Genomic DNA, 13,310 nt, shown 5'->3' with positions numbered 1-13,310 from the left:
TGTGATTTGCTAATGCCATAAGTCATCTCTATTAAAATGCTTCTTTCAGTTTTTGCTTTTTTCCAGAAGCTATTCAGGGTCTTCTGAGATACCCTTTTCCCAGTGCTGGGAGTAAACTGGTCCGTGGTGGAGTCACCACCATCAGCTTCTGCTGGAATGACACTGGGTGATATTGTCAATGCACGCAGGAGAACTGGCCCACACATCTCTGCCTTGTGCTCTCAGCAACCTTCAATCTTTGCACCCTTGTATTGGAGGGCAAATCCAAGACTGCAAATCCTCTGCAGATGGTTTGAGCAAACCTGGCTTTGCTTGGGTTAGACAAAACCTTGAGGAACTGGCATGAATCCCAGCGTCCCAGTCCCACCAGGACTGGGCGTCTTGGTGCATGTGGTTGAACATGAGAGCACTGGAAGGATGGATGGGGGTTCAGGAAAGCGGGGTGTCATTTGACATGCAGTTGACATAATGCGTCCTTCTCCCACCTGCCATGAGAAGATGAAGGCTATTTCTTACAGCCGTCTGTGTCCACCACAGTCTTCATGAATATTTTAAGTGCCTGATTTGCCGTTTCTTTTGAAAACCCTCGGTGACCGCCACCCCGCATGCCCTAGCAGTACTCTAACAAGGAGGCCAATGCCGACATCAAAGAGGAGAGAGGACTACAGGTTAGAAACTTGAAATAATGACTTTTTTTTAAGGTGCAATCCAAACAGTGCTCTCTGCACCGCCAATATGCAATGACAGGAGAATTAAGCGTGAATTATGTTTATGCGGTGTCTGGCCTGAGCCAAGGTGGCAAACTTGTTTTAGAGGAGGACGTTCATGGGACATCAGCCAGATGCTCACCCTGGATGACCACCAGCTTCTCCTGTGAGTTGAGGGAGACTTTTTTTGGGTTGAGCCTGTGGGCACTTGCAAATCTGGGGTCCAATGCTGCTTCTGCTAAGTGTGTGGCTGCATGTCCTCCAGCCCTGATGGGTGACCATGCCAGAGGGGCCAGCTGGCCGAGGCCCTGGGGTGATGTCCAGTGTCGTCTCACTTGTGTCCAGGGAGGGCGATGGGGTCCTGGGTGCTAAGCGACTTGTGAAGTGCCTGGTCCATGGTGATGGGGAGATCGCCTGACACCCCAGTACTTGTTTTATGGGGGGTTGTTTTAGCAGTAGCAGGAGCAGAAGAGTATCGACGCTCCCCTGGTGCTGGCTGGCTCATTGCCCCTGTTGCTTGCTTTCTGTTTCACTTGCAGAAGGCTTTTCATCTTTACAGGTCACAAAATAACAGAAAAGAATATATTAACGTTTTTCAAAGTCTGCTTATTTATCTTGGAAGTAATATTTCTGTTTCCTCCATCACTGAGGAGCTGTTTACCCCTCTGATTAAGGGTATCTCGTCTATCAAGTGTTACTCTCCCAAATGGGGCATTTTTTCTTAAATAATTAAGCAGATCTTGACTTATTTACTGTCCCATGACTTCCTAGGTACCATTTATTTTGTTTTCTCCACCAGGTTACAGTCTCGACCTGAAGATCATTACAGAAATAGCTGAGGATCCTTCCTATGACTGGGGAAACTCCATTCTTACTGCTCTACATCCTAAGAAACAGAAAGAAATAAAAAGTGGCGCTCTGTGGTGGAGTCTGCTATCCCATTCTCCATGTCTCATATGCAGAGGTATGTCCAGGTCCCAGTCTTGGGCTACTTTGGAGGTAAAATGGGTCTGGGGTTATGAATCAGGGAAGTTCTACCATATGGATGAAGTCCAGCTGGTCACCAGTGTCCCTTCCCCTGCTTCTCCGTTTGTGGCATGCACTTGTGTTATTTATTAAAGGGTTTCTTTGTGTATCTGTCTGCGTGTGTGAGTTTTTCCCATTTCACAAACCCCCTTTCCTCTGTGGTTTCGTTTGGGCATCTTTGAAAGCCGTGTTTGAACTCGAGTTGTGCTCGTGGTGCCCAGGGGCTGGGAGAAATTAGGCATTTCAAAGGCAGTCTAGGGTGACTGAGACATGAAGGAAAGGAGGAGGGATCCCACGGCTCATCCTCGACTGATGATAATCCTGCACATTTGTACCTTGTGATACGAAGGACGCTGGAGGACATCCTTCCCGCGTATTGGGGGCTTCCTCACTTTGCAGACTATCTTGGCCAAGGGCTGTGTTTGAGAAGCAAAGGAGTTTTTCTAGGGTTGGCTTTAGCCACCTTGACCAGCCCAGGATTGCACTCTGGGTGCAAGGAGAAGGATGCTCTAAGCCTCAGGAGAGCAAGGATTGAACCATCCAGAGAGCTGCTGTCCAAAGGCAAGGCACTGTCTTCCCTACGTCATGAAGGAGCCGGACTCCAACCCATGAACTTTTGGGGGACAGTTGCACCCTGCCCACCTTGAGGACGGCACCCCATGGGTGAGGTCTCCTCTGGGGAAGGAGGAGCTGCTGCGGGACTTCCCTCGAGTGGAGCAGGAGGACAGAAAAGACCCATTGAGCCCCTCTCCAGCGGTGATGGGCTGCTGTTCCCAGCGGGAGGAGGATGCTCCCAGCCGGCGGTGGGGAGCGCAGCTGCCTGCTCGGCGGGGGACCGCGCTTTGATTTCCTGGGATATTTACTGCATTCGCTCTGCCTCCTCTCTGTGATTTATTTGGGGACATCTTGTTTTTGTTAAGGTCCTCGAGCTCCGGGCCGTGCAGAGCTGATTGCAGAGCCCTCTGAGGGCATCGCAGCTTGCTGGGGCTGAAAACTGCCTGTTGGCAAGGCACCCGAGTTATCTGTAATTTTATCTCACACCTTGGCTGCCTGGAGGACCTGAGAAATGACCTTTCGTTGGACGATGGACCGCATGAGCTTACCTCCCCGCACACCTTAGCAACATCACTAGTGAGCCGCACCAGCCTGCTATGCATAATTAATTGCATCTTGATTTACTGCCCGTGCAATTGTTACAAGTTTTGGAAGTGAATTTAGCTAAATCAAATTAAGCCACTTTAGTTCTGAATAAGAATGTCCTCACAGGGTTTTAATGCAGTTTAACTAATCCACTGCGGATCTTAACTCAGATTAATTTTCCCCAGTGTCTCTGGGTAGATGAGCCCTCAGAATCAAAGAGGTCTGAATTTGTTTTAGGTTAATTTTAGATGTGAATTTTGTAAATCAAATTACAGCCCTTTGGACTTATGGGCAGGAGTAGAGGATTAACGTGATTTAGACTGGATTGCCTCAATGCACACATTCAGCTGATTTGCACCAATCTCTCATGAGTGTAGGTATCTCTGAGGTCAAATATCTACCCAACCTGGCTTTGTTGAGCCAAGCACTGGGACTGAAGTGCTGTGGGTCCCTGAGTGAGGTGGGACAGAGCCCAGGAGAAGTGGGGAAAGCTCTCCTGGCTGCTGGTGTGGTCGGATGGACCTGTGACATCTGGAAATCTGCTGGCACTGCCTTGATAAATGGAAACCATGGACTTTGTGGGAGGTGCCCTGTGTAAATATGAGTGCTGGGTTTGTGGGGAGGAGTGGCAGAGATGGGAATCGCAGGAGAATGTTGGGGTGTTTTGAGGATGCAAAAAGGAGGGATCAGGAAACGGCAGAGATTACAGGATAGTCAAGGAAAATGGTTGTGGTGGCTTGGAAATGTCTTGAAAGAGGCTATGCTGGAGTGGTACCACCCAGAGAGCAGCTATGGAGGTGAAGAGCAGAGGAGGAGCAAGGATGGGGTGGGCAGACTCAGGGGAAGGAAGCAGCTTAAAAAGACCTGGTCTTGAGCAAGACCAAGGCTGGACAGAAGGTCCCAGAATGACACTTAGGGGCTCTGCCCTTGCTGATGCGATGTCTCATCGGACCAATAATAAAAAAAATATTGCTGTACCTTTGAGTCATGGTCCTCTGAGAAGACTGAATGGGTCCTCTGGGGCCATCCTCTGGTCTCATTCACAGCCTGGCCATAAAGCCTTGGCTCTTCCCCTTCTCACCACTAGTTAGAGGTGGCCCCAGTTTAGGAACCTGCACAGCCAATACTCAATTAAAGAAGAATGGCCTCAAGCTCAGTCAGATGATGGCCCAGGCAACTTCACGGCTAGCATGCACCGGGCGCAGGTTTGGGCTGTGAGAAGAAACAGTCCCAAACAATGTCCCAGCAAAATTCAGGGGTGGCACAGGGGTGACCAGACTCAATTTGCCCATTTATTTTGTGAGGGAAAGGTTTTAAGTGTGTGGACACCAGCTATGAGGTGCAGCCTGGCTTTGGGTCAGGGAACAAGCACCTTGGCTTGCCATGGATGATGAAATGCTCGCCCCTTTGTAGGATGAGGCTGTGAAAACCACTGGTCTTATCAAGTGCCTCTAAAGAGCTACGTGAATGTTGATGCATACCTCTGTGGTGGTGTGTAGCGTGGAGTGGCTCTCACTTCACACTGGACATCTTCAGGGTGGTGTCCCCCGCCCAGCAAATCACCCTGGGCTCCCTTTACATGTTGAAGGACAAAACCAAGAACTTTTAGGGCATGAGTCCTCTGGCTTACTCAAAATATCTATTTTAGTGTGAGCTGGAGTGAAAGGAGGAACTTGATTGACTTGATCTCCAGTGACTATCAAAGGACCCCAAAAGTAATTAGTTCAGCTGGAGATGTGTTGGGCACATCTGCATATAGTCAGATGGGCTTCATGGTCCTGGGAGACTGTGAAGCTCAGCCTCATGGCCCAGGCCATCATCTGCTAATCAGCTGAAATGTGATTAGAGAGAAATGTTGGTCAAATGATTAATGAGGTGGAGGGGACTGGATTCAGGAGCGTGTATTTCAGCTGCTGAGATTTAAAGTGGGATTTTGCCAACAGCTTGCTTATATATGCATGGAAATTCAGTAAAATGCAGAAGGATTTGAAAAAACACATTTTAAACCTTCCTATTTCTGTTCATGTTTTGCTTGGCTGCTATTCCGTCCTAGTGAATAGCTGGTTAGTAGCATGGCTTGCTTTCCAAGCAGCTGGAGGTGACAGTGAACAAAGCAGGGAGAAGGAGCGGCAGGTTCGGTGGCATCCCCTGGGAACATCATTAGGACAGTCCTACCTGACGTGGAAGAGGTCTCTGCTGCAGTGAGGACCATGCACTGGGAAACCGTTCTTGTTCATGGATGAGCAGTCCTCCTCCTTTTGGATTTGGCTGAGTGGTACCCTTAGCATGTATTATTGGTGTTAATACGATGAGGAATAAAGGGTGCTATTCTTACTTGGGCTGAATTTCTTTTCTATATGTTTTTGTGAACCAAGGGCAGCGTGCAGACCTGCCTATCTATTTCCAACCCATCTGCCTATAGATAAATATATAGAATGAGTGCACTGAGGGCACAGGAGAGGTTGTATTCAAGCTGCCTTTGGGCTGAAGTCTCCTCTCTTGCAGCAGTCTGGGATGGGGTTCAGGTAACTTGTAGAAACTTTAAGGAAAAAGAGACAGATGGTTGAGGGAAGGATATAAGGAAGACATTTTTTACCCTGAGGGGGGTGAGACACTGGCCTAGGTTGCCCAGAGAGGTGGGAGATGCCCCATCCCTGGAAACACTCAAGGTCAGGTTGGACGGGGCTCTGAGCAACCTGATCCAGTTGAAGATGTCCCTGCTCATGGCAGGGGGTTGGACTGGATGACCTTGAAAGGTCCCTTCCAACCCAAACCTTTCTATAATTCTGTGATTTTCTTGGCCACAAGGGGCTAGTACAACAAGCACCTTCCATGGAAAAGGCAGAGAAATCCTTTACAATGGTCTGCTTTCCACTCAGGGATTGGAGGCGTATCTGTTCATCCTGGAGACATGGGAAGAACCAACAGCCATGGTCTTGGGTCCAGCACACGAACTCTCTGAAGGGATAACTGCCTGGTGATGTGTGCAAATGAGCAAAGCAAATCGTGCTTTCCCAATACAGGGAATTCCTCGATATGCTCTGGGACCTGCTTTTGCTTAGCCACCCTTGGCTGTAGCTCATGAGAGTAGGGTTGGGTCTTGCAGCCATGGATGCTGGAAAGGCTTAAGGAGCTTTTCCTCTCTGGTGAGCATGGCTCAAAGACCTCATCCCTGGCCGACCCTGAGGATTACACCTCATGGGGTGCCTCCATGCTGCTGGGAGCTGGATCATGGCCCTGATGGAGGAGGGTGAGGTCCTTGCAGGAAGTCTGCTGGCCATGAGGCTTGGGAGGGAATGAGAGGAATCACTACACGAGACAAATCCTAGGACAATCGTGCTGCTCTTCCCTGTGCTTGGCTAATTGCAGCACAGCTGGAAGCATGGTTTACATTAACTAATCCAGAAACCATGTCCTGTGCTGACCAATCACAGAATTGTATAGGTTGGTAAAGACCTTTAAGATCATCGAGTCCAACTGTAAACCTAACACTGCCAAGCCCACCACTACACCATGGCCCTGAGCACCTCATCCAAACGGCTTTTAAATACCTCCAGGGATGGGGACTCCACCACTTCCCTGGGCAGCCTGTTCCAATGCTGGACAACCCTTTCAGTGAAGTAAAATTTCCCAATATCCAGTCTAAACCTTCCCTGGCGCAACTTGAGGCCATTTCCTCTCATCCTGTCACTTGTTACCTGGGAGAAGAGACTGACCCCCACCTCTCTACACCCTCCTTTCAGGCAGCTGTAGAGAGCGATGAGGTCTCCCCTCAGCCTCCTTTTCTCCAGGCTGAACAACCCCAGGTCCCTCAGCCGCTCCCCATCAGCCTTGTGCTCCAGACCCTTCCCCAGCTCCGTTGCCCTTCTCTGGACACGCTCCAGCCCCTCAATGTCTCTCTTGTGGTGAGGGGCCCAACACTGAACCCAGCATTCGAGGTGCGGCCTCACCAGTGCCGAGTACAGGGGCACGATCACTGCCCTGCTCCTGCTGGCCACGCTATTGCTGATACAAGCCAGGATGCTGTTGACCTTCTTGGCCACCTGGGCACACTGCTGGCTCATATTCAGGCGGCTGTCGACCAACACCCCCAGGTCCTTTTCTGCTGGGCAGCTCTCCAGCCGCTCTTCCCCAAGCCTGTAGCGTTGCATGGGGTTGTTGTGACCCAAGTGCAGGACCCGGCACTGAGCCTTGTTGAACCTTGTACGATTGACCTCGGCCCATGGATCCAGCCTGTCCAGATCCCTCTGCAGAGCCTTCCTGCCCTCCAGCAGATCAACACTCCCACCCAGCTTGGTGTGGTCTGCAAACAACCCTAATGACCAATACAAATGACAAAAACCTAATGACCAAACAAACCAATGACCTAACCCAACTGCTCATTGCCAGTGACACTATAAATATCATTGTGGAAGGGACTTCTTGAGAATCACCCACACTGAGGACCCTATTGCAATCGACAGCTGGGCTCGGTAGGGCTCATGGACGACATATCCTGTGCAGGAAGGGGAGCTGAGGCTGCAGGGAACCAACTCACCAATGGCCCAACGTGGGGTTGGTGTCCATGGCCCTGGACTCCGTCTTGCTTTTGCAGTTTCCTGAGACCATGGTTGTCCATGGATGGTACTGGGCCTTGATAACAGCACTGGTTGGCCAACCGCAGCCTCAAATATCAGCTCCTGGTGCTGAGGGACCAGAGACAGAGGTTGGACACAGGAAGCATCAGTGAAGCACTGAAAAACAACTTCCCGATGAGAGTCCTCTTCCCCTGTCTTGAACTCCTCCACACCTCAGGTCTAGGTCCTTTCTAGGTCCACCATCAAGTGGAAGACAGCTGAACGTCTGGAGCTCATGCTGTCCTGCATGCAGGAGGTGGTGGCAGCCTGGAGGTCCCAGTATGAAGACTTCTGGAGTATGAGCACAATTTTGGGAGAGCTGGGCAGGCGGGATAAGGTGGTGCTGGGCCATCCACCTTCCTTCCTTGCTCAGAGGGGAGACGATGAGTAGATAAATGCCTTTATTTGTTATGAACCATTTTGTGCTTTGAGTTGCTGCTGGGCTTTTTGCAGACACGTGGTGGGTACTGCATATTTACTGGTTAAAAAATGAAACAAAGCCCAACCAGCCCCTGCCTCATCCTATTCCTGCTGTCTCCATGTTCTCCATCCTTTTTCTGCCTTGTGTCAGGCAAATCTGGCTCCTTCCTTGCAAATACCATCTGCTGTTGCTGCTGCTCTCCCAACCTTTCTCTTTAATAACTTGCATCTGTACGACAGTCGGTTTTTCTTTGGTTGATTTGGAGTGTGATGGCTTCACTGCCTTTTACCGACAAGTGTAGAAAGCGCTGATATGCTACAAAATTGACAACAATGTCAAATACATCCCCGCAGGACTCTCCTGGTCACTTGATCTGGTTTATCCTCAGCCAATATAATGGCCTTTTAAAAATTATGATGTTTCTTTCTCCTCTTGTTAGAAATGCCACCTCCTGCATCTTTTCATTGGATTCCCTTCTGTGCATTTTGCGCTCTGGCGTTGGAGAGTGCCTTAGCGGACAGTTGTCTTGACACCCCTCTGTTTGTCTGACGAGAAACTGGGCATAACATGCGCTCGGTCAGAATAAAAGACAGCAGGGTGGGCCAGATTTTGAATGAGCCTTTGATGGCTGCGTGACACGAAGCAGGAGCGACCCTGGTGTGCCGGAGCAATTGCGCTGGTGTGGGATTCCCGAGCCAGCAGATCCCAGGGTCCTACCTGCTGGGATGATGGAGGGGAGGCTTCATCCCAAGTCCTCAGCCCTTCGGGCCATGTTTCTGCAGTGGTCCACACCCATGGACAAGGTCAGGCTTTCAAGTGTCCGGCTGCTGCAGAAACATGAAAGGAAATGCCCATTTTTTGACAGCTGCTGAAAAATCCTTTTGTGATGTCCCTGGCCAGACTTTTCCCAAGTTGAGAGTTTCTTCTGCCTGTCCCACGAGCTGAACTCCCTGGAGAATTAGGACCATTGTTGCTTCTGGTAAAGAAACAAAAAAAACCCCTGGGCTGCTCTTCTGGGCTGCCGTCATGACTCGACAGGTCTCCAAGCCTCCAGAGCAGGTTTCTGTAAAATTTTCTTCTGCAATGTCATCTTACAAAACTGAGCAAAGACTGTAGGGCAGAATTTTATTTCTTAAATGCTTAGGAAATGCTTGGATGTTTCCAAGGACCATCTGAGATGCTCTGGACATGGCTTACAGATGGGGCTTGGGACCTCTGGGAGACCTGTAGCAATGGCAGGTGACCCTCTGCAATGACAGGTGGAGGTGTGGAGGGATTCCGCAGGGTATTTCATATGGCACAGGATACTTAGGTGTGGGCAAATGAACTGGGTGTCTACACAAGGCACCTACATTTGAGATGACCTATGGGGGGACCTCTTATGACTCTTTGGTACCTTCAAAGGGGATGAGCTGGCAAAGCTGGGGCTGATGATTTCAAGAGTGCCTAAAGCCTGTGTTTTTTGGAGAGTTTCAGCACCGACTTCTGGCCTCTGGCCATGTTTCTGTGGGTATAACCAGCAGCCAGGGGAGCTGCAGCCCTTTGCAAAATCACCATCTCTGTCCTCGTATGAGGGATGGGGTGCTGGGCCATGTTGACATGGATGTGGCAAGTCCTACTGATTTCAGCCCACATTAATGCCGTTGTGCTGAAGTGGGCTCAGTTGCCCACGTGCCTTTGAGGAACTGGGCCAAAGCGATCAAGGGTCATGCACCTTTTGATCTGATTTCATATTTTTTTGGCAGGACTTAGCCCAAGCACTTTCAAAAATGGGAAGAAGACTCCCTTGGTTGCTGCAAAAATCATGAAATCTTTGTGGTGTGAAGGCTCTGTCCTGGGAGGTGCTGGGGGGCTGGTTGCCACCATCGTGTGGCCAGCAGGTCGAGGGAGGGGATTCTGCCCCTCTGCTCCGCTCTGGTGAGACCCCCCCTGCAGTGCTGCGTCCAGCTCGGGGGTCCTCAGCATGGGAAAGACACGGAGCTGTTGGAGCGGGTCCAGAGGAGGCCACAAAAATGCTCAGAGGGGTGGAACACCTCTGCTGTGAGGACAGGCTGAGAGAGCTGGGGCTGTTCAGCCTGGAGAAGAGAAGGCTGCGGGGAGACCTTATAGCAGCCTGCCAGTACTTAAAGGGGGCTGATAGGAAAAATGGGGACAGACTTTTTAGCAGGGTCTGTTGTGGTAGGACAAGGGGTAATGGTTTGAAACTAAAAGAGAGTACACTCTGACTAGATATAAGGAAGAAATTTTCTACAATAAAGGTGGTGAAACACTGGCCCAGGTTGCCCAGAGAGGTGGGAGATGCCCCATCCCTGGAAACATTCAAGGTCAGGTTGGACGGGGCTCTGAGCAACCTGATCCAGTTGGAGATGTCCCTGCTCATGGCAGGGGGTTGGACTGGGTGACCTGGAAAGGTCCCTTCCCACCCAAACCTTTCTATGATTCTATTCTATGATTCTACGATCTTACAGTGGCTAAAGGAACACGAGCCCCACACTCACTGAGCACTAATTGCAGACATGGCACAAGCAGAGAAGAGGACACCTGCCCCACTTGCCCCAGCTCTAACTAATGGATTTCTCTGGGACTTTAATGGGGTGACCAGAGGCAGAAAAGGAGCTGGGGGGGACACAGGCAGCGGGGAGCAGCTCTGCATCCAGGACTTGCCTTTCGGTGCTACAGCCTCTGATCTCAGCAGGACTATGTCCTCCCCTGCCCAGGGCTCGTTGCTGTGTCTGGGAATTTGGAGCAGGTGCCGGGGCAAAACCCACGGGCCGTGCACAGCAAAGCCCTCAATGCGGTGCTCCACCACCACGATTTTCCATTTCCTACTGGCGCAGGCATGCGAAAACTTCCCAAGGCAATTCCTGCAATGTTGGCTGGAAGAGGCGAACAGTAAAAGAACGGGGCAGCAGAAAAAAAGGATGGCAAAGTCCCAATATAATTCTCCCGTCTGGAAGTTCATTAGCGTCTGTTAGCTGGCTGCAGCTGCTGGATTTATTTCCATCACACCCCGCTGAGGTGCCAGCCATGTGTTGAAGGTGTTTCAGGCACAACGGGACGGTGATCGGAGCCAAGGGCTTTGCGGGAGAGCTCTGGGAGTCACTGCGAGTGCAAGGCTGGGGCTGGATGGGGAAGGTCACAGCTCAGGACCAAGGTGCATTAGCAGAATTGAGCTTTACTTTTACAGCTGGCATTAATTTTTCTTCCCCCTTCTCTATCCCATCCCTCTCCCTGGGTAATGCAGCCTGGAGAAAGGAGGACAGAGAAAATTTCCGAGTGCTGGTTCTTGCTCTCGCCAACCCTCATGACTTTTTGTCAGGGCTCTTAGGGATGAGGGGGGGTTTGCTCCAAGCTGCCCTTGCTGCAGTCACACAAAAAGCTTGGCTCTCACCTGGAAAAAGTGAGCGAGAAAAACTCTGCCCTTGTGGAGAGTTCAGAGACTCACAAATATGCATCCAGAAGGCCTCCAAAACCCCGAAAGTGGATGAAAAGCTTAGAAGAAAAAAGGCCAAACAAACCGGAGCATATTGGTTTAGGAGTCATGAGTCTGAAAAGGGGCCATGTGATGTGTTTGGGGGTGGCTCAGGACCTTCTCATGGTGGTTGGGGAAGGTGGCCACCCTGCTCTCCACCCCAGCAGGACTTCAGAGAGCACCACCAGATTTTGGGCTGTTTTTCAGCCCTGGCAATCCACGAGGGACCAGATCCAAGTTGCAGGGTAATTCAGTGGCCCAGATTACCGACAGACCTGGTGCAGGGTCACTGCTCAGTCCCTTAAGGAGGTGGCTGGCAGCTGTGCTGAGGACTAGGAGACAGGAGGCTCCTCCTGGGGCTGCCCATGGTTTCCCTGGCTGCCTCTGGAGCAGCTGACCCAATCTTAAGGGCTAGAGATAGCACATGGCGCAAAACCACTTAAAAAGGAGCTCACCTGATCCATTGGTTTATTTTGGTTCCCGTTTCCCCGGCTTCCTCGTGAGCGATGCTTGGGAAGGAGGGTACGGTGTGAGGCAGGAGGTAACAGCAGGCAGAGGTTGAGTTATGCTTGTTTTGCAGTACAAATGGCATGGGATGGACACATCATGTTTTGAACAAGTATGCACGTGCTCTTATTTTCTTCCTGGTTTTTAAGCCTCCCCCCCCAAACCTTGAGAACTAGAAGTATGCTTAAAGAAAATCAGAATTTTTTCGTGTCACCACATGATTATAAGGATGGACCTTTTAGAAAGAAGTGAAATATGTTGAAACTTGGAACAGCATAACGTAAGGCATTGCCACTTTGAGTGGTGCTTAGACTCCCCTGGACGGTGGCTGACCCATCAGTTTTTAACTTGCCTGTTTGATCAAGAAATAATGAAAAGCTTATCATCCACCCATTCATCCATCCATCCATGGGTTGTCCATCATTCCTGTTGCCTGGACCAAAGGACACAGAGTTGCTGAAAGGTGAGAATGACCTGGTCTTCCCCTTTCTTCCCTCCTTGGCCTTTCCACATACCGCATCTCCGTCCTTTGGGTTGGGAGCAGATATGGAGCCTTTCCAGCAGCAAAGTCTGCAAGGGCCAAAGGACTCCCTGAATCTTGAAGTTTTCCTCACCTTGCAGTGAAGTCAAAAGTACTGTGGCATGGAAGATTTTGCATGTGATCTGTGGATGCTGCCAGTACATATATTTCTTTTTATATTATAGCTACATGTCTAAATTTATTTGTGCATCTGTTTACATTTCCTCCCACTGATTTGGAGGTAAGATGAAATTCAGGAACAGCCCCAGGAGGCATCACCTGGTCAGAGATTTGTTCTGGTAAATGTGTGTCCTGGAGAGAAGTTTTTCTGTAGTTCTTCAATAGCAAATGTCACTGACTTTGGCAACAAGAGCAATCCAGGGCCACTGAACAGTTAGAAAAGTTCTCAGCTCATTTTCTGGGGGAAAAATGAGATCCAACTGGAGGAGCTTCAGTTCAGAAGACTTTTATTTAGTGTGCTCTCTGCCCCAGATCCGTATGTGGTAGCAGACGGTCTTGGTCTACTGAAAGGATGCTGCGTTGATTTGTACCAGCTGAAAGTCTGGGTCTCTGTCTCTAACTGCACTAGTTTTTGACATATAATTTAGAATGAGAGAAAAAATCCAAGTGACTGGAGGAGAGTGGGTTACTCCATGCTCTTGGTCATTCTCTCATACCTGTGGTGACTCATGGTCAACTGCTGGTGGTCAGCTGGTGAAGGGTGAGATGGGAGCTGGACGTTGTCTCTGGTTTCATGGAAGTTGGAGATGAAACAATCCAAGAGATGGTCTCTCTCTCCCTTGGGGGATTGCACACCAGTATAATTGTGAAATATGACTAGATCCTGCTCCACTTTGGTGGGGCCCTTGTACACTCTCCCGCTGCACCATGAACCACGCAG

At 50.1% G+C, this 13,310-nt stretch overlaps 1 long non-coding RNA gene across 1 annotated transcript; it reads left to right on the top strand.

Moving 5' to 3' along the window:
• The first annotated feature begins 429 nt into the window (after positions 1–429).
• On the top strand, positions 430–5,163 carry LOC140647204 (uncharacterized). The gene is made up of 3 exons (XR_012040698.1): positions 430–668; positions 1,507–1,671; positions 4,927–5,163. It is a non-coding gene; the product is annotated as an uncharacterized lncRNA (long non-coding RNA).
• The last annotated feature ends 8,147 nt before the right edge of the window (positions 5,164–13,310 follow it).

The sequence above is a fragment of the Ciconia boyciana genome, chromosome 2, assembly GCF_034638445.1.
Source record: "Ciconia boyciana chromosome 2, ASM3463844v1, whole genome shotgun sequence".
Classification (NCBI taxonomy): domain Eukaryota; kingdom Metazoa; phylum Chordata; class Aves; order Ciconiiformes; family Ciconiidae; genus Ciconia; species Ciconia boyciana.
Note: the sequence above shows the minus strand (reverse complement) of the source record. Positions and strands in the feature narration are given on the sequence as shown.